At 43.1% G+C, this 24,369-nt stretch overlaps 1 long non-coding RNA gene across 2 annotated transcripts; it reads left to right on the top strand.

Moving 5' to 3' along the window:
* The first annotated feature begins 2,010 nt into the window (after positions 1-2,010).
* LOC119566670 lies at positions 2,011-7,193 on the top strand. Of its 2 annotated transcripts, XR_006291026.1 has the most exons (4): positions 2,011-2,362; positions 2,482-2,666; positions 5,623-5,726; positions 7,031-7,193. It is a non-coding gene; the product is annotated as an uncharacterized LOC119566670 (long non-coding RNA). The 2 variants fall into 2 exon arrangements; XR_005225980.2 differs by lacking the exon at positions 5,623-5,726.
* Positions 7,194-24,369: the final 17,176 nt, after the last annotated feature.

The raw sequence follows: 24,369 nt of genomic DNA, 5'->3' as shown, positions 1-24,369 counted from the left end.
ATTAAACACTAATAAATCACTAGGACCAGATAGTTTTCACCCAAGAGTTCTGAAGGAACTCAGATGTGAAATTGCAGAACTACTAACTGTGGTATGTAATCTATCGCTTAAATCAGCCTGTGTTTCAGATCACTAATATAACACCTATTTTTAAAAAGACTCCAGAGGCAATCCTGGCAATTACAGGACTGTAAACCAAACTTCAGTAGCAGGCAAACTGGTTGAAACTATACTAAAGAACAAAATGATCAGATACATAGATGAACGCAATACGTTGGGGAAGAGTCAACACAGCTTTTGTAAAGGGAAATCATGCCTATTAGAATTCTTTGCGGGGGGTCAACGAGCATGTGGACAAGGATGATCCAGTGCATACTGTGTACTTAGACTTTCAGAAAGCTTTTGACAAGGTCCCTGACTAAAAGCCCTTAAGCAAACTAAGCAGCCATGGGATAAGAGGGAAGGTCCTCTCATGGATCAGTAACTGGTTAAAAGATAGGAAACAAAGGGTAGGAATAAGTGGTCAGTTTTCACAATGGAAAGTGGTAAAGACCGGGGTCCCACAAGGATCTGCACTGGGACCCGTGCTGTTCAACATATTCATACAGGTTTTGGAAAAAGGGGTAAACTGCAAGGTGGCAAAATCTGCAGATGATAAAAAAAATTGCTCGGGATAGTTAAGTCCAAAGCTCACTGCAAAGAGCTACAAAGTAATCTTGAGAACTGGGTGACTGGGCAACAAAATGGCAAATGAAATGCAGTATCCGTAAGCGCAAAGGAATGCACATTGGAAAAAATAATGCCAACTATACATACAAAATATTGGATTCTAAATTAGCTGTTACCACTCAAAAAAGAGTGGTAACAGCTAATTTAGAATCGTGGATAGTTTTCTGAAAACATCTGCTCAATGTGCAGCAGCACTCAAAAAAGCTAACAATGTTAGGAACCATTAGAAAGGGGATAGATAATAATAATAAAAATCATAATGCCACTATATAAACCCCTGGTACACCCACACCTTGAATACTGTGTGCCATTCTGGTTGCCCCATCTCAAAAAAGATATATATGAATTGGAAAAGGTACAGAGAAGGGCATCAAACATGATTATGGGTATGGAACAGCTTCCATATTAGGAGAGATTAAAAAGACTCTTAGTTTTTATCTTGGAAAAAGAGAAAACTAAGTGGGAATCTGATAGAGGTCTATGTAATCATGAATGGTGTGGAGAAAGTGAAAAAGAAAGTATTATTTATGCCTTCTCATAACATGAGAACAATGGGTCACCCGATGAAATTCAGCAGGTTTAAAACCAACATAAGGAAGTACTTTGTCACACAACGCATAGTCAACATGTGAAACTCATTGCCAGGGGACATTGTAAAGGCCAAAAGTATAACTGGGCTCAAAAAAGAATTAGGTAACTTAAACCTATATAAATTCTATAGGTCCATCAATGGCTAATACCCAAGACATTTAGGGATACAACCCCATGCTCCGGGTGTCCCTAAGCCTCTCACTTCCAGAGGCTGGGAGTGGACAACAGGATGGATCACTCAATAATTGCCCTGTTCTGTTCATTCCGTCTGAAGCATCTGGCACTGGCCATTGTCACAGACAGAATGCTGGGCTAGGTGGACCATTGTTCTGACCCACTATGGCCATTCTTATGTTCTTAACAAGGTTCCACTTAGCTCATAATATTTATCTGAAAAAAAGGCGACCATGGATAGAGTGTTGCAATGTACTGTATGACGTTGAATGCAGTACCTGAATAGATCATTTAGATTGCTATCACTGGCTATTATTATTCATATGAAATTTTTTAATTTACAAAGTCAGAAAACATGAAAATGTTCCTTATGTGAGACACAATAGGCCACTTCCCCTTACATGTTGGTCAGGAATACACAGCCTTGTTTTAAGAAAAGAATTTTGAAGAGGAAGTGATAGTGGCTTGGAGGAAGTAAATGACAGTGTGAGAAGCATAACTAAAGGGCAACTCCCTTCAGGGGTTCAAGGGAGGAAAATAAAGAAAAGGCTCAGACAGGGTGAGCTACTGAGCTGGCAGGTCAGAGAGATGACGCAAAGAAAGTCTGTGCAGAATTTTGAGAAATTGGAGGGTAACTTTGAACTGGAGACAGAGAAGGATTGAGTCAGCTGCTTAGTTTAGCCTCACAAAGGTGCAGTGTGTGTTCTCTTTTGGGATGCAAAACACACACTTAACTCTGAGACCAGGTTTTGAGTAGTGTATTGCCAGATCACCAGCTGCAAGTTAGAGTGCTAGAGTCCTTTTCCAAAAGTACATTTGCTTACGTGTGACAGACTGAGAATATCCTGAAAAACCTTATGGGATTAAGGTAAAGTTTACTGAATTAAATTAAACCTTGTTGAATTAGCGTTAATATCTTTGGGGTGGCATTGTATTAACAATGCAAATGATTATGTACTATGCTGAGATTATATGAAACTTCTTTAGCAGGAAGACAAGATTAATGCAATCCCTGGAAGGTATTAGGAACTTTAAAGATCTTTTTGGAACAATGTGTGCAAAGTGGATTTCCTAGGAAGTACCTTGGGGTTAGGAGAATGCAAATTTTACCCTTTGAAGGCAACCTTTTGAAGATATGCCCCGGGGAGGCGAGGGGAGGAGAGAGAGACCAGGTATGTACTAATTACCTGCTTCTGGAAACTCCAGATCAAAGACTCCTGAAATATATAAAGAGTTATGAATGTGCTTGTTCTAAGCTGCAGCTGTAAACTGATAACCAAAAGGACTCACCTTTCGTGAGGGGCGGGGGGGGGGGAGGAGGGATTTGAAGGACTTCTCCTGCCAGAATCCATGTTAGGATTCAGGTTAATTCTGGTAAACTTATTAGCATTCTGGGGGGCATGGATCAGTATTCACGTCATGCTCCCTGTCAGTACCCAGCCCAGGCCGGGAAAGCGAATGATCCAACCAGTGGACCAAATCCAGTGATGAATCCTGGTCACGTGCAACTTGAGGAACATTGCACATATGCTAAGAAGATTAGCATGCATATAGGTCCTTTAATTGTTTTTAATGTGTTTTCTCTGTAACACTGTTCATCTTAAGAATAAAGTGCAGAGGAAGTGCTGTGTGGTACCGTATAACTGTAGCACTTACACCTGTTAACCATCTCTGCAGAGAAAGCAATCAGATGTCCTAGGGCAACCGGTCTGTGCCGGGAAATATGTAGTGAAGACAAGGAACTGTGCAGGCTGGAAGAAGGGAGAGGGATGGAGAGGCAACAGCTGGGGAGCTGGAAGCCTGAGGGTGGGTGCCCTTGCTGGCCCAATGAGGGGATATACAGGTTTAGATGCCCTGAACTGTGACATTATGTTATTTTCAGCAAATCAAAATGACCATGTTATGAAAGTTTTTTCTACCTGTCACAAAAGGTACGACGAAGCTCTCAGGTTTCTGTCTGTGGGTTTATTATTTACTGTCTAGGGGCTCATGTTTTTGGATTGTTAAAGGTTACATGTATTTTAAGCAGGGACACATTCGCTAGCTATTAGACTTCAATATTTGTACAGTAGATCTTTCTCAGCACCACAGCTAACAAATTATGCTGTGTTTTTTTTTTTAATACACTAAATTATAGCTTCTGCTATTCGGTCCGTCTTGGCATGTAGTGGTCTTTGTACACATCCAGGCATTATTGCTTTCTATAAATCAAATAAAGCAATATTTGTAGTAGGGCTATTTGCTTTCAAGAAAGCTGTTCAAGTTCTATTAGCTACCAGCTTGCCTGTAAGATAAAAAGTGTAGGTTAGTAGAGAGAGAGATACAAATGCCATTTACAGCCTTTTGGCAGCAAAGCAAAGAAAAACAACATTCAAAATCACTGAGTTCTCCACCAAGCATCCTTCAAATGCATTGTGAACAATCCTGCTTTAAAGTCACTCTACAGCCCTTCATACCAGCCAGTAATGTACATAGCACAGTCCACAGGATACAGCTTTTACTAACAATACACTATGTTCTTGGTCTCACAAGTCCTTGGAGAGCCAGGTTTCAGATGTAAGCAGACATTACACCTGGGTGCAAATAAGGTTAAATAGTAGGTATAGTCCTCCACCCTGAATAGAAGTTGCACCTATACTCTCAGAGGAGCAGAGTTAAAAGGGGTGAGGAGTGAAAATGTGTCAGAGAATAGATATATTTTAGGAGAGAGGAACTTAAGTGTGATCCTTAGAATACAAACAGAGGAAAATTTTTATGATCTTCCCGCCTAGCCCTTGCTTTGTCTAGTAGAAAGAAGGAACTAGGTGGCTACACAGCAGCACTCATTAACACAGGATCAGGTCTCCCTGTCTTCTAGTCCATCACTTTTACCTTAATAACATAAAAATATAAGAATGGCCATACTGGGTCAGACCAAAGGTCCATCCAGCCCAGTATCCTGTCTACTGCTAGTGGCCAATGCCAGGTTCACTCCCTCTGGGGCACCTAACAGGAACCTTATGCAGGTTCATGCAACACTGCACCCCTGAGTCATGCAGGAACAAGTCCCTCATGACCCCAAAAGCAGAGTCAGCTTTAGCATTTACGTTTACAGGCCCACAACCTCCTACTCCAAAAGACACCAGACTTCTGTACACCATTAGCATGCCATGGTGCACAGAGCTGACCTAAGGATTTGGGGATGGGTTAGCCCGATGATTCTTTGGGAAACATCCCAGACTCAACTTATTCATTCTACATGAAATGGTATGTTGGGTGGGGAAGATATTAAGGGCTCCCCACTTCAGCCTCATTTTGCAGACGTGAAGCCTAGTCTGTTCCTTTGAGGTCTAGTGACTGAGTAGTATTGTTTTACATTCATTAACTTTTAACAGCTGTATCTTAGCCATATCCACTGATGTCCAATGTGGAACGTCCATTGATGTGTCAAGGGTAGTTTTGTGCAAAAACATAGGCTAGAATTTGCCTCTAGCTGTAGACCTACATGTTCAAAAAAGTGACTAGTTATTTTGGAGGCCTCAATTTTTTGATGCCCAACAGGAGACATCTTAAAGGGGCCCAAGCCTCAGGAAGTGCTGAGCACCTGCCCTCTGAAAAATCAGGCCCTTTTAAGGTCTCCAGCTGGGCACCCAAAAATTGAGCTATTGAAAATGACTAGTCACTTTTGAAAATGTAGGCCATAGTGGTTGGGATTTTTAATTGGCCTTTGTGGGACAGCACTGTCTGGTTTAAGTCTTCCAAGAGATCATAGAATCATAGGGTTGGAAGGGACCTCAGGAGGTCATCTAGTCCTACCCCCTGCTCAAGGCAGGACCAAACCCCAATTTTTGCCCCAGATCCCTAAATGGCCCCCTCAAGGATTGAACTCTCAACCCTGGGTTTAGTAGGCCAATGCTCAAACCACTGAGCTATCCCTCCCCCAGATATCGCTGTCTCTTTCAGAGGCTTGTCCTTCAATCACTGAAAACTGAAATACTGACATTCCCCCATAGGCCACGATTTATTTAGTACTTACAGTATATGTTGCCATTGGGCATACTTTATTGCCATGGTGCGTCATTTCAGTTTTATGCTGCATTCAGATTTACCTACCTTCCATCTGAATAAACTTCCTTTCTTTGCCTTCAGGATGTTAAACACTAGGTGGACAGCAACATTTTTGCAATTTAAAGCATCTAATTGAAAATTCCTTTGTAAGTAGTATATGAGGACTCACTACTGCCTTGAATCAGGTACTTGTTTTCACCCCTTAATTTTGATGGGGTCACCATTCCTTCACAATTTAAGTGCTCTCTTTGAGTCTCATGTATCTTTCAAAACTTGCATTAATCTGATAGAGGGCTCGAAAAGCCAACATGTTATCATTTAGAGAGCAGTCCTCACTCCCTGAATTGTTTGAGCTTCTGTGTCAGAGGCTCTGCTTTTTTGTGTACAGCTAGTTAAATTTTGCAATTCCCTTAGCACAAACCTGCTCTAATTCTAGTTTTGAGATTGCAGCATGTTCTGACTACTGCTGTTAGAGGTTTTACTCATTTACTCATTTACCACCTGTTCAGATATGACAGAGGTCAGCAGTGATACAAAATTGCTGACAATTCTTCAGCAGCATATAGATGATTATAGTTTGGGGTCTCAGTCCAAATTCTAGTGGATAAGTGTTCACATCACAGAATTTACCTTCTGAATTTTTGCTAATTCACACCCTGGTTGACAGTCTCAAAGAGGACTTAATAAGGCTTCAGTACTGAAATACCTACGCATCCCTGCTGCTCCTGGCTGTCCAAGGAGACGGGATCCTTTGTGCTCTCAGGGCTCAGAAGGGCAGGCTCCATTGCAGGAACTTCTTCCTCTCCAAGGTCGCATGGTTGGGAGGGCTACAAGGGACAGCGTACTCCAGAGGATCCCCCTTTTAATCCTGACTCCTGCCAAGAGACAGGGATCTTGGTGCTCTCAAGACAGGCTCAGAAGCAGGAGCTTCCTCCTACCCAAGCTCACACAGCAGGAGAAGTTGGGGGACGCGGCAGAGACCAGATGCATTAAGTGGGAGCCGTTTGAAAGGAGATTCTCTGCCTGTCCATGTCTGTGGGGTGTCCTGGTTGGGCTTCACCTTCACCCCTGCTGCTGCCTTGGCTTCTGGCTCTGCTGGAGGGGAGTCTTTAGACAGCAGTGAGTATCAGCATATAGGAGCAGAGTTTAAAATAGGAAGCGTTCCCAGCTAAACACTTTCATTTCCCCAGTGCTGTAGCATGGAGCCCTACTAAATTAGGGTCAAAGCTGTTCAGAACAAAAAGATTGTATTTCTAGCTGCACTAACACAAAAGAGATATTTCTCCAGGGCCAGTTTCTATAGCCGGAGAATCTGTCCAGCATAAATTCCATTTGTCTTACAGATCTTCTCCCTAGAATTGTATAAATCGTGTAAATACTGGCTATAAAGGCTTTGTTTATGAACACAGTTTTGATGCAATGAACCAAGATTGTGCAGAAAATTGCTTTGCATTGTTGTAATTCTAAATGTATGATTGAATATTTTTAGTGTTCTCTGCAGCCCAAGTAATGGGATAGCTGCCATAACAGCCCTTGAGGAATTCCACCATGATTTCAACAATTTCCATCCCACCATCAACCTCAGCCTGGACCAGTCCACACAAGAGATTCACTTCCTGGACACTATGGTGCTAATAAGCGATGGTTACATAAACACCACCCTATACCGGAAACCTACTGACTGCTATTCCTACCTACATGCCTCCAGCTTTCATCCAGACCACACCACACGATCCATTGTCTACAGCCAAGCTCTACAATACAACCGCATTTGCTCCAACCCCTCAGACAGAGACAAATACCTACAAGATCTCTATCAAGCATTCTTACAACTACAATACCCACCTGCTGAAGTGAAGAAACAGATTGACAGAGCCAGAAGAGTACCCAGAAGTCACCTACTACAGGACAGGCCCAACAAAGAAAATAACAGAATGCCACTACCCATCACCTTCAGCCCCCAACTAAAACCTCTCCAGTGCATCATCAAGGATCTACAACCTATCCTGAAGGATGACCCATCACTCTCACAGATCTTTGGAGACTGGCCAGTCCTTGCTTACAGACAGCCCCCCAACCTGAAGGAAATATTCACCAGCAACCACACACCACACAACAGAACCACTAACCCAGGAACCTATCCTTGCAACAAAGCCCGTTGCCAACTGTGTCCACATATCTATTCAGGGGCCTAATCACATCAGCCACACTATCAGAGGCTCGTTCACCTGCACATCTACCAATGTGGTATATGCCATCATGTGCCAGCAATGCCCCTCAGCCATGTACATTGGTCAAACTGGACAGTCTCTACGTAAAAGAATAAATGGACACAAATCAGACGTCAAGAATTATAACATTCAAAAACCAGTTGGAGAACACTTCAATCTCTTTGGTCACTCGATTACAGACCTAAAAGCTGCAATTCTTCAACAAAAAAAACTTCAAAACCAGACTCCAGCGAGAGACTGCTGAATTGGAATTAATTTGCAAACTGGATACGTTTAACTTAGGCTTGAATAGAAACTGGGAGTGGATGGGTCATTACACATAGTAAAACTATTTCCCCTTGTTTATTCCGCCCCCCCCCCCCCACTGTTCTTCAGATGTTCTTGTCAACTGCTATAAATGGCCCACCTTGATTATCACTACAAAAGGTTTCCCCCTCTGCCCCCCGGGCTCTCCTGCTGGTAATAGCTCACCTTAAGTGATCACTCTTGTTAAAGTGAGCTGTAGCTCACGAAAGCTTATGCTCAAATAAATTTGTTAGTCTCTAAGGTGCCACAAGTACTCCTTTTCTTTCTGTGAATACAGACTAACACGGCTGCTACTCTAAAAGCAGTCAGTCAGTGATTCTCTGAGTACGTCTGAATTCTAAGGATTCAGGGTGCTAGTAAAACACCTTGGAATGGTCCTCAAATGTTTTGCTAGTTGAGGAAGTAACTTACAGCTTGGGTGAAATGGATTAAAAAATAATGCTCTACACCCTATGTTGCAACCCACACACTATTTAAAATCCATGGTATCGTTATTGCCTTGGGCTTGGAAAGACTGTTCTGATCATTCCTTTGCCCAGGCATATAGCCTTGGAAACCTTCACATGCCCACCAGTGTCTGTTCTCCCACTAAATTCTCCCTCTGTAAATCAATCTGAAGTCTTGGCTAATCGTACTTCATTATATGACCTAGCAGAGTTCAAATGCATAAAACTGAAATTCAGTTCCCCAGATATGCCCTGCTTGTCAAGCAATGATTTGAGTGAATCAGTATTTAGTAAAATCTGTAACCACAAACAGTAAGGAAAAAAGAAAAAAAGATTAAAAAAAAAGAAGAGGCCACTATTTTCAAAAAACGATGCCTGAATTAGGCTTCTAGATCCTTAGTGAAGCACCTACCTATGTGGCCTGATTTTCAGACAGGCTGAACACCAACTCCTTTGTGTAGAGGTTGCTCTGCCTTATGCCCATTGACTGGGGCCATCTGCCAGCCAGGGATGGGTGGAGGGCGATGCACTCCAGCTACACTACCTCCATACACCTGGCATGTGCCCATGCAATGTGCTGCAAGGGTATAGTAGGAGACAGCTTTGACATCTCTATGCCCACTAGCTGGCAGTAGGCATAGAGTGAGTGGCAGACCAAACAGGATAGAGCAGGTCAGGGAATCTGGTCCTATAAATTATTACCTAAGTGGTTAGCCAATATTCAAGGTCTTGCAGTTTGTTTCCATTAGGAGAATTGATGCAGTCAGATATTTCTTTATTAATAAACAGGATTGCACGAATGTACCCAAAGTCATGTTTCCCTGAACGTTGTAGGAAACAAACAGGAAGGAGTTGCTTTTCCCACAGTTTGAATCCTCTTTCCAGCCAGCACTCTGCCCAAAAAGCACGCTCTCTCAGGGCCACACTCCCAGTACTTTTCTGTCTCCTTGGATTTTTGCTCTTTCTGTTCACATACACAGCTCCACCCAACAAAACCCATCCACCCACATAGCAAGTCTGGTCAGGAGATGTGCTATGTGCCCTGTATTTTGGGCAATGGCTCTCATTGTTTTAGCTATCTTACCCCAAAGCGATGCCTAACTGCTTCTTCCATTTATCCCAGACAAAGGGCCGCTATCATGCTCACCAACATCAAGAAGGTTTCACTCAAAACCTACGCACAACAAATGTTTTTATTTCATTGATAAGCTGTTTGGTTCTGTTGTAATATTTTCTTCTTTTTAGGAGGGAAAAAAGGCACTTTACCTAATTAAAACTGGGTAATAATTAAAAGATCTAAAGTTTAATTAAAGTCCTTTATTTACATAGGTCTGTATTGTCCCTTCATTTCCAGGTCAGTGCATCACCAGGGTGGCTTTTGACTTTTGAAGGACGATTGAGTTAAATCAGAAGATATTGCTGCTTCTTTGACAAAGCAGATAATCTCGCTAGAATGAGAGAGAGACGAGAAGGGCCTCTTGGATTATCTACTCCAACTGCACACTTCGTTCAGAACATTTCCTCAAAAAATACATTAAATAAAATCAGCTCTTAACCAATTGCTCAGTCTCTACTAATTGTCCTTTGCACGTGTTTATGTCAGATCTTCCTTTATCATGTCCTTTTCGTTAAAAGCTGGAAGTAGCTATTACGGATCTCATCCCTTTCTAAATCCTCAGTTACTGGATCTCCTCTCTCACTTAATAGCCTTTATTTATAGACATTTGTATTCAAAGTACATGAGTAAACTTTACTGAGCAGCTCTGTGCTATGAGCCTGGAGAAGAGAGAGCTAATGTGCTAGGGCAAGTTCACTTGTATGATCTTGATCAGAAGACACAAAAGATTAAAGTCTTTCTGGTCAAACCAAAAATTCATCACTCAAGTTAGTCCATTAACTGCACCACTTGCAAATCCATCCAAAATATTTGCACAGTCTAATTGTTTTCCTTTCGGTTCCTAGCAAATAAAGCCCAATAAATCTCTTACACTCTCATCTGTTATTCTGCCTTCTCACTTAATGTGCCCTACAGCTAGTGTCAAAGCACTCTGAGCACACCTCAGTGTATTGGGAAAGGTTTCAAGTCACAGCAAGTTCATCCTGGAGTCTAGGTGGTGGGATTGATATCTGAAAATGAGCAAAGAGTCACTACTGATGCAGAAGTGAAGCCTTCTTTTAGGAGGGCATTGTTGCTTTGACAGTGTTTTGCTATGATGACAAATGAATGGTTCTAAAGCCTTAAGATCTGGGAGAAATGTCCATCCTGCTGACAATAAAGCTTCAGTAGAAATGTCATCCTTTTATCTCAGATAGCATCCAGGCAATAACTGGGAGAAATTTACATAAATTGTACCAGCAGTTTCTAGTGGCATTCAACCCACTGTAAAGCCACAAGAGTCTGACCATTTAGAAATAATTTATCTCTGAAGGCAGACATCTTTTTCTTTCACTCCAGCCTGAGCCCAGTCCTGCAAGGTGCTGAGTGCCTCCTAAGAGGTTGAGTGTGCCCATTATCTTCAGTGGGATATGAGAGCACGCAACACCTGCAAGATTGGATTCCCTCTGCTGTTGCACAGAAACTTTTACTATCTCCACTAGTGATCTGAACTTTCAGGCCCAGACTGTCCTGGCTAAGCTCCCTCACCATCTTTCTTAAGTCAACAAAAACCACACATTAGTTTCAAGGGCCTTTTATGTCATGCTAAGATTCCTGGTTACACCACAGTGGTAGTATGAAAAGCAGGAGTCGCAGACTAAGGTTAGTACATCTTGAAAAGGGTAGAGGAGCAGTCAAGATGCTGAATTTTTAATATTTATAGGTTAAAGTTGTACCTAGAAAAGGTGCATTGAATAATAATGCTTCACACTTTGATAGCACCTGAGGATCAACATGCTTCAGACAGTAATGAACCAGACCTCACAACACCCCATGAGACTGATATTTCTTTAACTGATGAAGAAACAGACAGTAGATCACAGAGGAAGTCTGCAGCTGAACTGAGAAACAGAAGCTAGATAGTCTGGTTCTCTCATTCTGCTGCCTTAATCCTTGCTTCTCAATAACACCACTTAAGTTCAGGTATTTGTACCAGTAATAATGCTCCTACTTACATCTACACTTGGATGTGACTTTTGCTCAGCAGCCTTGGAACTTACAAAAGCCTCACCTGCATTGGTTTATTGACGCTCTGGAAAAGAGTTTTATGGGTCCCTTATGTCTGTCAAGCAGCTTCCCCTATCTTTCCATTAACAAACACACACATAATGCAAGATCTGGATAAAGCCTGACACGATGGAGTTGTCCTATCAGAACAAGAGTGTTATTTTTGGACCATGTTTTCAAATTCAGCCTCCAAATTTGCCCCTGGGGTTTTGCACCTGTAAATGGTCCTTGCTGCATGTGGTTGCGTACCCTATTTATGAGCACATGCTCCATTTGGACAGGCAAATCCAGGCATGCATATGCATTTCCAAAACAGTGAAAATACAACCCATGAATTCTGGCGTGCACTTACCATATTTAAAAATCTAAGTTCCCTGCAAAGTCAAATGCACAGAGGGTTGATCGGAATTTGGTATCTTACTGAAGCCTGTAATTCAGTTCAGTGCATAGTCAGTGTTGTGTTTACGTTCTAGACTGTTAACGTGAGAAATTAATGAAGCATTGTTCCCTATAAGAGGCTAAGAGGGTTCTGACTGTTTTGAGAGATGGGAGTTTAAGCTAGCAGCCTGTGCAGCTAGGGAGCTGCTAATTGGGGAAATTGCCTGGATTTCTTGTTGTGAATAAAGACTCCACCTGAGTTTGTACAAGAAAGGCTTGTGTGTTTACTGTGTTCAACAGTCACCAAAATAATGTGGCTTTCTGTGGGGTAGTAAACTTTTTCTTGTTCACCACATTTTTTTTGACAGTTTCCTTCCTTTGGGGCCAGAAATCAGTGGAAAGACTCCCTGAACAAAATGGGCTCTGGACTGGGCCCTTCGAGGTCTGTGTAGCAGAGGGACATAAGTAAATTTGTGCACTATTCAAATTGTGATGTAGTGACAGATGGACTGTATGGGTTTCTTGCAAAATCACATAGCCCATCTCTCCTCCTTAATCCCCTTATACTACTTATTCCACTGCCGTGGATCTTTCAAGTTAATAGTTTATCACCTGTATAAAATCCTTCCAATGGACCACTTGCCTTTATAAGTTGCATATGGAACATGGAGCAACTCATCAGAATTTACCTCACTGTGAGCTACTTTAGCTTTGTCAAGGCATCCAAACACCTTTGAGGATGCCAAAAATTTGTTCCACAGCTGATCTGAGGGCATAGAGCACACTGCTGCACTATCACCTTCTCTACACTAGCCCTCCCCACCGCTCCTTAAAATTTTTCCACCAATGCTAGCACTAGTTCAGCTCCACTCATGGAAGAGTGGGCGTAAGCAAGGCAGTAGCAACCCTTTGGGGTTTAACACCTTTGTCATCTTGACCTGCTCTGCAGGTGGCTAATCTACTCCACTTCTCCCAATGTTGCCATGACTGGAAGGAAGTTTTAGGGGAGAAACATCAAGTGTGGACACAGCCTAGCTCTTCCTTTAACGGGGGTAGAAGCAAAGCACAATTTACAGATACAGGCTAAGGGATTAAGGACTCAGCCCAATACCCTAGTGAAGTCAATGGAAATGCTGCACTGACTTCAGTGAATGCTGGATGAGACCCAAATACACCTACAACATGAGGCTAATGTTTAATTAGACCTAGTCCATTAATCCTGAAGCTCGTCTGTAGTATGGGCAGGGCCCTGCACGCTATGCAGTATATTAGACCTAAATTGTGCATGCATGATCCTGGAATTATGCAAAAAACTTTCCTCTTCCCGCACACTGCCCCCAACCCACCTCCCATTCTCACCAGTGAGCTATCCCTTGTCTTATTCATTTATTTTAAATGGTCCCCACATTTTAAATTTTCACTGTGTTGTAGATTGTTGTATTCAGAAGGAGTAACTGCATGGGGGAAGCAGTCAGGGAAAAGCTGGGAAGGTTGACAACTGGTGTGCATGTATGGGTCAGTTGGACCATTTTGCACCCAGGAAGGCGTGCGGGATAGTTTGGGAGTTTGGTATCAAGGAGGCAGCTGAGGATTTTGAAATTTGTTAAGAGCCAGAAGTGACTGAAATTTGGAGGATGGAGGTGTATTCAGTGCTCTGCATCCCAGCAACCATAGCAATTGCCCAAATGCTTTCTGTCCCAGCATCTGCCATTGCTCTGCCAGAGTGTTTAGAAGTGAAACAGTTAGCATGAGAATGTTACCGTGTTATTATTAAGCACGTTATTAGAAGGTCATAGAGAGTCAAACAGATTGCCATAGTAGTTTACATAGTAACAACAGGAATCTCTGAATAGGCTAATTTCTCATATTGGTAAGTCTTGGGCAGCTATTGATTGATGCCCAAATAACTACATGTGAACAGTGCTGAATATGTTCTTTGTAACTTGGAAGTCTATTATTACTTTAATGTGCGGTGCAGCTTACGTGCAATGCAAAGTCCCTCCTACCTGTTCAAATGCCATTTTCCAAGAAAATCTGGGAATAATTAAAGGTGAATGCAAATACGTTGTCACGATTGGTGTTTGAAGCACTACCTCAGCTAATGGCTTCCTGTGTGAAGTCACAGGCAAACTTGTGGGAACGGCAGTAAAAAACAGAATTACCTGACACACAGATAAACATGATATATTGGGGAAGCGTCAATATGGTTTTTGTAAAGGAAATCATGCCTCACCACTCTACTAGAATTCTTCGAGAGGGTCAACAAACATGTGGACAAGGGTGATACAGTGGATATAGTATCCCTGAACAAGGTCTGACACCAAAGGCTCTTAAGGAAAGTAGGCAGTCATTGGATAAGAGGGAATGTCCTTTTATGGATCAGTAATTGGTTAAAAGATAGGAAAAAAGGGTAGGAATAAACCGTCAGTTTTCACAGTGATAGAGGTAAATAGCAAGATCTCCCAGGTATCTGTACTAAGACCAGTGCTGTTCAGCATTCATCAATTATCTGGAAAAACGGGTAAACACGAGGTGGCTAAGTTTGCAGATAATACAAAATTACTCAAGATTCTTAAGTCTAGAGCCGACTATGAATTTCATCTATCATTTTGATGCCCAGTCATTCAGTTTTCTGAGATTCCTTTGTAACTCTTCAACATTGATAAATGCAGAGTAATGCATATTGGAAAACTATCCCAACAATTCATACAAAATGATGGGGTCTAAATTAGCTGTCAGCATGCAAGAAAGATCTGAGTCATTGTGGATTGTTCTCTGAAAACATCTGCTCAGTGTGCAGTCAAAAAAAGCTGACAGAATGATAGAAGCCATTAGGAAAGGGATAGATAATAATACAGAAAACATAATGCCACTATATAAATCCATGGTATGGCCAGACCTTGAAAACTGTACGGTACTGGTCAAACCCAGCCACCCATCTAAAAAGAAATATACTAGTATTGGAAAAGGTAGAGAGAGAGGCAAGAAAAATTATTAGGTGTATGGAACAGGTTCTGTAGGAGGACAGATTAAAAACATTGGGAGTATTCAGTTTAGAAGAGACACAACTAATGGGTGGATGTGATAGAAGTCTATAAAATCATGAATGGTATGGAGAAAGTGAATAGGGATGTGTTATTTACCCTGTCACAGAACAGAAGGTCCAGGGATCAGCCGACGAAATTAATAGGCAGCAGGTTTAAAACCAACAAAAGGAAGTATGTCTTCACACAATGCACAGTCAACCTGTGGAACTCATTGCTAGGAAATGTTGTGAAGGCCAAAAGTATAACTGGGTTCAAAAAAGAATTAGATAACTTCGTGGAGAATAGGTCTATCAATGGCTATTCGCCATGATGGTCAGGGATGCAACCCCATGCTCTAGCTGTCCCTAAACCTCCGACTGCCAGAAGCTGGGACTTGATGACGGGATGGATCACTTGATAATTGCCCTCTTCTGCTTATTCCCTCTGAGGCATCTGACATCAGCCACTGTCAGAAGACAGGATCCTGAGCTAGCTGGATCAATGGTCTGACCCAGTGTGGTCATTCATATATTCTTACTTACCTTTTGCATTGTCCAGTTTACTTATCTGTAAAAACACCACTTACCCCACCGGGGATTTGAGAAGGCGTAAATTCAGAAAGATTTGTACAGAGCTTTCGGATTCTTAGATGCAAGGTTCTATAAAATCCTCAAGCCTAATCCTTCTGCCTTGACTATAATTATGCTACAGGGCAGAATTAACATTATTTGGGTGCTTTAACAGTGCATTTCCATACCTTAATTGTTGCATGTTTGGCTTTCTTTAACTTAAGGTTAACTCCGGGTTTCCTGAGTTTGTAAACTTTGTTTTTGCAATAATTACAACTTTAACTTTCTCCAGGGAGTATTTTCTCTGGGAATTTCAATGGTATTACACCAGCAGAGAACTTGGCCCATAGGCATGCAGATTTGCACTTTTATTTTGCTCTTTGCTCAACTCACTTTGAAGATCTTGGGTTAAATCAGTTATTAAAACAAGACAATAAAAACCAATGTATTACAGTAGTCCTCTAAGATCTCAATCAGAATTGGAGCCCCATTACAGTAGGTGGTGTACAAACACAGAAGATAACTCTGTTGACCTTAATGGGAGGGACCACGTCACAACAGAGATGTACTTGGCGTCTGGTCTTAGGTTTTCCAGTTTGATGCTGCTTACTCCCCAAATTTTATGAGGATATGCAGATAAATCTAAAATTTTAAAACGGTAGAAAGCTATACCTCTGCATCATGTAGGGAAAAAGATCACATTGATGCAAAATGCTTCTGGATTCACTTGATGAAGATGTTTCTTTGCATAGAAACAAAGGCATCGTTTATTCCCTAACAGCAATGGGAGGGAAAAGTAGCAAACGAGTGATATTTTGAGAAAGCAGCTCCAATTATGGGTGAATTGCATTCATCTGAAGCTCCTCTGCATTTTAAATGTGGAGAAAGTGACAGTCACACAAAATGGAAAGTCTTGTTGGGCTTGACCTTGAATACTAATCTGTCATGTACCACGGTGCGGTTAGCCAGTCATTAAGCAGAGTTCCAAGCAGAGCTCTGCTTATAATGTAGTGCATCTATATAAGTAGAATAATATTTGAATCAGTGAATATAAAATATTTGGACTGGAGACTATAAAATAAGCACACTGGATAAGGCTACTGAAGAAAAAAAAATCACATTAAAGGATACATTTGAGGATACAAAGCTCAATTTATTTTTTCTAATAGACACATTATTACTCAAAATTTACCTACTTTTTTCTTTCTAAGTACAAACTGGAGGTTGGGTAAGAAAGATGAAAAGAAGGGAATTAAGACTATTCTCCATGCCTGGGCTTTCTAGTTCTTAAAATTGTGCCGCTAAAATCAAGAGTGCTCGGGCACAGTTAGCCCATCTGCTCTTACTCCATCACACAAGAGAGCTTCCACTAGGCCTCAGTCTCATAAGGGACTAGAGCAGGGGCTCTCAAACTGGGAGTCGGGACCCCTCAGGGGGTCACGAGGTTATTACAGGGGGGGTCGTGAGCTGTCAACCTCCACCCCAAGCCCCGCTTTGCCTCCGGCATTTATAATGGTGTTAAATATATTTTTTAAAAGTTCCTAATTTATAAAGGGGGGGGGTCGCACTCAGAGGTTTGCCATGTGAAAGTTTGAGAGACACTGGACACCAGTAAAAAAGTTTGAGAGACACTGGACTAGAGTCATGAGCTTTTCTCTCTCTGCCAGTGTGCACTGCCTGAGCAAAGAGACTGAGATCACAATCAAAGAGATCTGAATCACAATCGGAAAGATTTCAGAGAATAGGGGAAGAGACACCTTGTTGCTTCCTGCTGCGGATACAATCCTGCTGAGCTCCCTAGAGTGAAGTGGGAGGATAAGTGTCAGCAGAAGGGTAGAGACATGACCTCTTTTGGGATGACTGCATCCCTGGGAATGCAAAGAGGGAACAGTCCCTGTGCTGCCCTGAACATAGGTACTGCTGTTACACCTGCTCTTTTTTTGGCAGGAGTCTATTTGCACCATCTTCCTCTGCAGGCCCACATGAGTGTCTGGGATAATCTAGCCCTAAGTAAATACTTTAGGTTTGGACCCATGAAGCTATTTTGGAGATGCTGGGTTAAGTTTTCTAGTCAGTTGCCAATATTTTCTAAGTACTTTCCCACACTACAGAAACATCCCTACAGGAGAGGTACAGTATCCTTGAAGGGGAGATATTTAGTAAGAGAAATAAATGTTTGACACTTCAGAAGTTGGGATCTGAAGAGAATAGGAAAGGGGTCACAGTTTCTCCCTCTGGCTCTTCACTGTAAAGTATTCCAATTGTTCATTCCAAAAGGGGGAGCAGGCTCCCACCTCCATCAACCTCCTTTATACCCAAGCATTTCCAGGGAGAAGTTCCTGTAGTGCATAATAACTGAGTAGTATCCTTTTAAATAGTTTGTGAGTACTCTATAGACCCTCGCTGTTTTCTGTTTCAGAAACTACCAGAATTGTGCCGGAGTAGCAGTGTAAATATATAGCTAGGCCTTGCATGTTATATGTTTAGTAATTACAGTTATTTGTTCCTCACGGTGTCTGTGTCATTCCTTCATACTATATATATGCGGTGTAAAAAGCAATACACAATTGGCTATGAAAATGGGATCCTGATCCAGGAATCCAGTGAAATAGCAAATGCCTGCATGCCATAGACAACAGCTATAATTGGCCAGGGCAGGCTAAGCCTCCTCGGGCAGAGCTGTGCCCGCTGGTTGCAGGGGAAGTTTTTGCTTATTATTATACTCCTAGACTCCAGGGAAATTTCGGATGAACCCAGGAAGCTGACAGGTTTTAGAGTAGCAGCCGTGTTAGTCTGTATTCGCAAAAAGAAAAAGGAATACTAGTGGCACCTTAGAGACTAACAAATTTATTTGAGCATAAGCTTTCGTGAGCTACAGCTCACTTCATCGGATGCATTCAGTGCATTCAGGAAGCTGAGTAACTCATACCACCTCCTCAGATGCCCCAGAACCTGGATGGTGCATATCAAAAGCTCAGGTTCTTCGAGAAGATACGAGCTTTTCCCACAGGGTGGCTTGGGGTCTCAGGAGGGGAGGTGCAGCATGGCTGGGGGACTGGCTGTGGCTGCCAGGAGAGGGCTCGGGCCACCAGCTGGTCCAGGGGTCCTCTAGCTGTGGAGGGGGGGGGGGAGGGAGGCTTGGGGCTTCTTGTGGGGGGAGCCTCCGCAAAGGGGGTCTCCACTCACCACCCATGCTGCATGATCACCTCTGTTCTAGGACTGATGTCTATGTGTAAATAAAGTAAGTTATGCAAGTATACCCAGACTTTGTGTGTCACTGATTTCTCCTCTAGTGGGAAGCTGACCTGAAAGGCCCAGGACATCTGCTACCTTTTGTCAGAGGGACAATGCTGATGTCAGAATGGAGCACCTGGTATTTTCACTTTGGGAAAGGTTTTAGCATATAATGTGCATATTTCCTCCTTCTCCCAACCCTCTGCCTCCTTCTTAGTATATTTGTGTGCATCAATTCTCATTCACTTGTGCTGAAATTCACCTTTGTGTAGAGGACCTGCACAAAGTGCATGCACCACCTTACATTCCAAGCTACATCCTCAAAATACAGTTTGGATGGGACAAGAACGATACATAGCCCTTGCACAGACCCTCTCCAAAGGGATGAATTTCATCCTTGTAGCATATGCTGCGCCTACATTCCTGTTTCTTAACCCCAATTCCTGCTTTAGGAGAGACAGAGAGTATGTGACAGGTTTCAGAGTAGCAGCCGTGTTAGTCTGTATTGCTAAAAAGAAAAGGAGTACTTGTGGCACCTTAGAGACTAACCAATTTATTTGAGCATAAGCTTTCATGAGCTACAGCTCACTTCATCGGATGCACGATGAAGAGGGTATGTGGACACTGCAATTAAAAACCCGCAGCTGGCCCATGCCAACTGATTCAGGCTCCCAGGGCTCAGACTAACGGACTGTTTAACTGCAGTTTAGATGTTTGTGCTGGGCTGCAGACCAAGCTCTGGGACCTTCCCACCACCCAGGGTCCTAGAGCCCAGGCTCCAGCCTGAGCCAGAATGTCTACACCACAGTTAAACAGCCCCTTAGCCCAAGCCCAAGTCAACTAGCATGGGCCAGCCAGGGGGTCTAATTGCAGTGTAGACGTACCCTGAAGTCACAAACCTGATCTTTGTTATTGTAAGAGAAACGGTAATAAATGACCAGTTCCGATATGGAAGCAAAAGGGGGTTCAGCAAGGTCAGTTCTAGCAATATTTTAGAGAGGGGAGGTGGGGAATTAAGCCTTTCACGTTCCTTCCCCCTCTTCCCAACTGGTAGCCAGAGCTTGCAGCAGACACCCCAGGGGTGTAGGTGCACAGTGTGTTTGCTACACTATATTCTTATTTCTCTTTCCACTCCATTATCCCTTCTTGTTCCTTGTGGGAGCTCAGACAGATAACCTTTTAATAATCATCTGAAATTCAAATAGAGAGAAATTCACTCCTAACATGCCCTCATGTTTGAGAAAGGTTTTAGAATAAAGTAGGTGTTTAAGCGTCCCATTATTGCCCTGGCATCTGCGTGTGTGCGCTAGATGTACCGAGGAAAGTAATATTAACAGAATGAAAAGGTCACTGTTATATAAAAATCCTTTTTAAACTAAGCAGGCCTGACACACTGAATTCCCAACAGACACTCCTGGAAGCGTTTAAGAGCGGATAACATTTGGACCTTTTGGGGGGGGATCAAGTTGTGCATGCGAAATGCCCTCAAAAATAAAAGTCTAGAAGTAAATAGCTCTGAGTCAGACTCTTGCTGAATAGAACCTTACTCCACAAAAGGACTTGGATGAGGCTACTCACTGGTCAAGGTGCCACTCCACACAAGTAAGGGTGGCAGAATCTGGCTCTTTAGCCACATCATGAGGCAAGTCGGCAAAGAGTGACTTTTATGCTGTCTTTCTTGGTGTTTCTATTTTCTCTTTCATTTTTGTTCTTACATTTATCCCATTATGTTCTTCTGTCTCCTCTCAGACAACTGGCCACCACCACACTTCCTCACCTGAAGCTGGAAGGTCAACTACCAATGCCTGTTCACACGACAGCCCCAGTGAGGGGGATAACAGCAATGCTCAGGCTTCTGTCTCTATCGGTTGAACGACAGCTCAGCAACTTCTAAATACGCTCAGAGGCTGGGGTCCTGGGTTCCCCAGCTGGGCTTGTGATAGTCTTCCAGGCTGGGGATGTTCAAATGAGCCTAAATCTTATGGACTTTCAATGGGATTTGGATGCATAACTTCCTTCAGCTCCTTTGAAGCTCCCAGCCCCAGTTAGTCACTAGTATCGCAATAGGGTGCAAGGTTTTTAAAGCATTTTTCTCCCTTTTTAAAATGCTACCTATCATCATCATAAATAGGTGAATCGGTATCAGTACATTGTGTAAGGGGTTCTCAAATGAATAACCTGCTTTAAAATTAATTAATATTTGCAACATTATAAAAGCTGAGAAATTAACAAAAAAAGATATCACACACATATTTAACAAAACAAGGTACCTCCGCAATGAGTGTCTGGGACACGACTTTGCTTTTTAGTTAAAAATACAAGTAACTGTAAAAAGTATCTCTGCATATATCACATCACCACAGCTTCCACTATCTGCTGTTTTGGGCCAGAACCTCAGAGGTGCTAAGCACCTGCAACTTCGTATTGGCACTAGAATGGAAGAGATACTAGACATGTAAATAATTCCGTGTAGAAGAGTGGACTCACGACTGGCACGCCCCCTTGTGGCAGGCTCCCCTAATCCAGCATCCCCTCCCAACAGCTGCTTTGGCCCTGCCTCTTCTCATGACTCGGCCAACCAGCCATTTCACATTTAGTCCCACTCCTTCCAGGTGGAGAGTTTAACAACCTCACACCGACTCTGGGATTTGAGTCCAGAATCAGTAGCCTTTCCATCCCTGGTCTCCAGGGGTCTTTGCAACAACTGTTTTAGTGGGCCTGTAAGGAAACCCAGGCCTTCCCTCTCCTCTGGGTTTCAGCCCAGGGACCCTGCAGTAAGCAGGCAAAATCTGTCTATTCAGACTCCAACCCCCACTTCCTCACTACACTTCTTCCTACCTCAGCCTATCTGCAAGCCTCTTCCTCAGCCCCTTCCTGGGCCCACTGTGTACCTGCATTCTTCTCAGGCTCCACACCTCCATGGGGCTCCACCTGTCATTCAGAGCAGGGGCTCCCAGGGACTCCCCCCAAAAATCCCAAATGAAAATATAAACTTAAACCACTTTGGTCCTCTTTTGCCTTGAGCTTTCATCCCTCTTAAGTTTCCCCTGCTCAGTTTCTCAGCTGAACACCTCTCAGGCCTTTCTCCCTGGAAGTGCCAACCCTGCCCTTTTATCAGGATTCACCCACAAGAGCTTTCTGCACCCCAGTGGCTTCTTTCTGTCCTCTTGCCAGAGTTCTCTCCTCAGGGGTGGATCTCAAGGCCAACTCTTCCCCTGGGCTTCCACTACTCTGAAGTCCTTTGTTACCCTACAGGTGATTTTAAAGGCCCCAGCAGAGAATGAAATACATGCTTAAGTCTAAGAACGTACCTCGCTCCACTTATATAAAGGGTATCGTAAGGTGAACATAGAAACCTGATGTGTCATTTATCCTGGTGGGTTGGGTTTGAAACCAGAAAAGCATAGTGGTGCAGCCATATTTGGAACTGGATGTTTTAAAATCAAATCAGATTATAATCGGATTGAAATCCATCTGTTTACTTCAACCACCAGGTGCTGAACAGATGTCTTTTATTACCAACTGCAGTATGTGGTTAAGTTTAATCCCAAACCAAGATGTAATCATGGTTATTAGAGGCCTCAAGATGTTGCTAGAGCAAAAGCGCAAGATGAGCCATAAAAATCATTGGGCACATATTGCACAGTGATTATAAGCTTTCAGAGCTCATCATGGGAAAATAAGCCAATTATTGCTGTCATCCTGGCAATCAGGGGAAGTCCTGGACGACTGGAAAAAGGCTAATGTAGTGCCCATCTTTAAAAAAGGGAAGAAGGAGGATCCTGGGAACTACAGGCCAGTCAGCCTCACCTCAGTCCCTGGAAAAATCATGGAGCAGGTCCTCAAGGAATCAATTCTGAAGCACTTAGAGGAGAGGAAAGTGATCAGGAACAGTCAGTATGGATTCACCAAGGGCAAGTCATGCCTGACTAATTTAATTGCCTTCTATGACAAGAGAACTGGCTCTGTGGATGAAGGGAAAGCAGTGGACGTGTTGTTCCTTGACTTTAGCAAAGCTTTTGACACTGTCTCCCACAGTATTCTTGCCAGCAAGTTAAAGAAGTATGGGCTGGATGAATGGACTATAAGGTGGATAGAAAGTTGGCTAGATTGTCGGGCTCAACAGGTAGTGATCAATGGCTCCATGTCTAGTTGGCAGGCGGTATCAAGTGGAGTGCCCCAAGGGTTGGTCCTGGGGCCAGTTTTGTTCAATATCTTCATAAATGATCTGAAGGATGGTGTGGATTGCACCCTCAGCAAGTTTGCAGATGACACTAAACTGGGAGGAGAGGTAGATACGCTGGAGGGTAGGGATAGGATAGAGAGGGACCTAGACAAATTGGAGGATTGGGCCAAAAGAAATCTGATGAGGTTCAACAAGGATAAGTGCAGGGTCCCGCACTTAGGACGGAAGAATCCAATGCACCGCTACAGACTAGGGACCGAATGGCTCAGCAGCAGTTCTGCAGAAAAGGACCTAGGGGATACAGTGGACGAGCAGCTGGATATGAGTCAGCAGTGTGCCCTTGTTGCCAAGAAGGTCAATGGCATTTTGGGATGTATAAGTATGGGCACTGCCAGCAGATCGAGGGACGTGATCGCTCCCCTCTATTCGACACTGGTGAGGCCTCATCTGGAGTACTGTGTCCAGTTTTGGGCCCCACACTACAAGAAGGATGTGGAAAAATTGGAAAGAGTACAGCGGAGGGGAACAAAAATGATTAGGGGACTGGAACACATGAGTTATGAGGAGAGGCTGAGGGAACTGGGGATGTTTAGTCTATGGAAGAGAAGAATGAGGGGGGATTTGATAGTTGCTTTCAACTACCTGAAAGGGGGTTCCAAAGAGGATGGCTCTAGACTGTTCTCAGTGGTAGCAGATGACAGAACAAGGAGTAATGGTCTCAAGCTGCAGTGGGGGAGATTTAGGTTGGATATTAGGAAAAAATTTTTCACTAGGAGGGTGGTGAAACACTGGAATGCGTTACCTAGGGAGGTGGTGGAATCTCCTTCCTTAGAAGTTTTTAAGGTCAGGCTTGACAAAGCCCTGGCTGGGATGATTTAATTGGGGATTGGTCCTGCTTTGAGCAGGGGGTTGGACTAGATGACCTCCTGAGGTCCCTTCCAACCCTGATATTCTATGATTCTATGATCCTTATTCAAAAGTAAGAAACAACAAAAAATAGAGTTTCCCTGGATCTCCTCAAACCAGTACAACACACAGATCCAGCTAGTAACAGATATATAGGGCTCTCATTCACACGGGTTCACACCCAGGTAACCACTGATTTCCGTGTGGTTAGTTCTTATTTACACCAATTTATAGGAGACTGAATTAGTAAGTGCAAAGATAAGGCTGTCTCAGACAGCTCAGAGCTGGAATGTCAGAGAAGGAAGGAACTTTGAGATGAAGGAGAAGGATGCATTGGGGCTCTGGGAATTCAAAACATAAGACACTTGGTGAACCAGGAGCTG

Source organism: Chelonia mydas, chromosome 5 (genome assembly GCF_015237465.2).
Source record: "Chelonia mydas isolate rCheMyd1 chromosome 5, rCheMyd1.pri.v2, whole genome shotgun sequence".
Classification (NCBI taxonomy): domain Eukaryota; kingdom Metazoa; phylum Chordata; order Testudines; family Cheloniidae; genus Chelonia; species Chelonia mydas.
The sequence above is the reverse complement of the archived record's forward strand: the minus strand, read 5'-3'. Positions and strand labels throughout refer to the sequence as shown.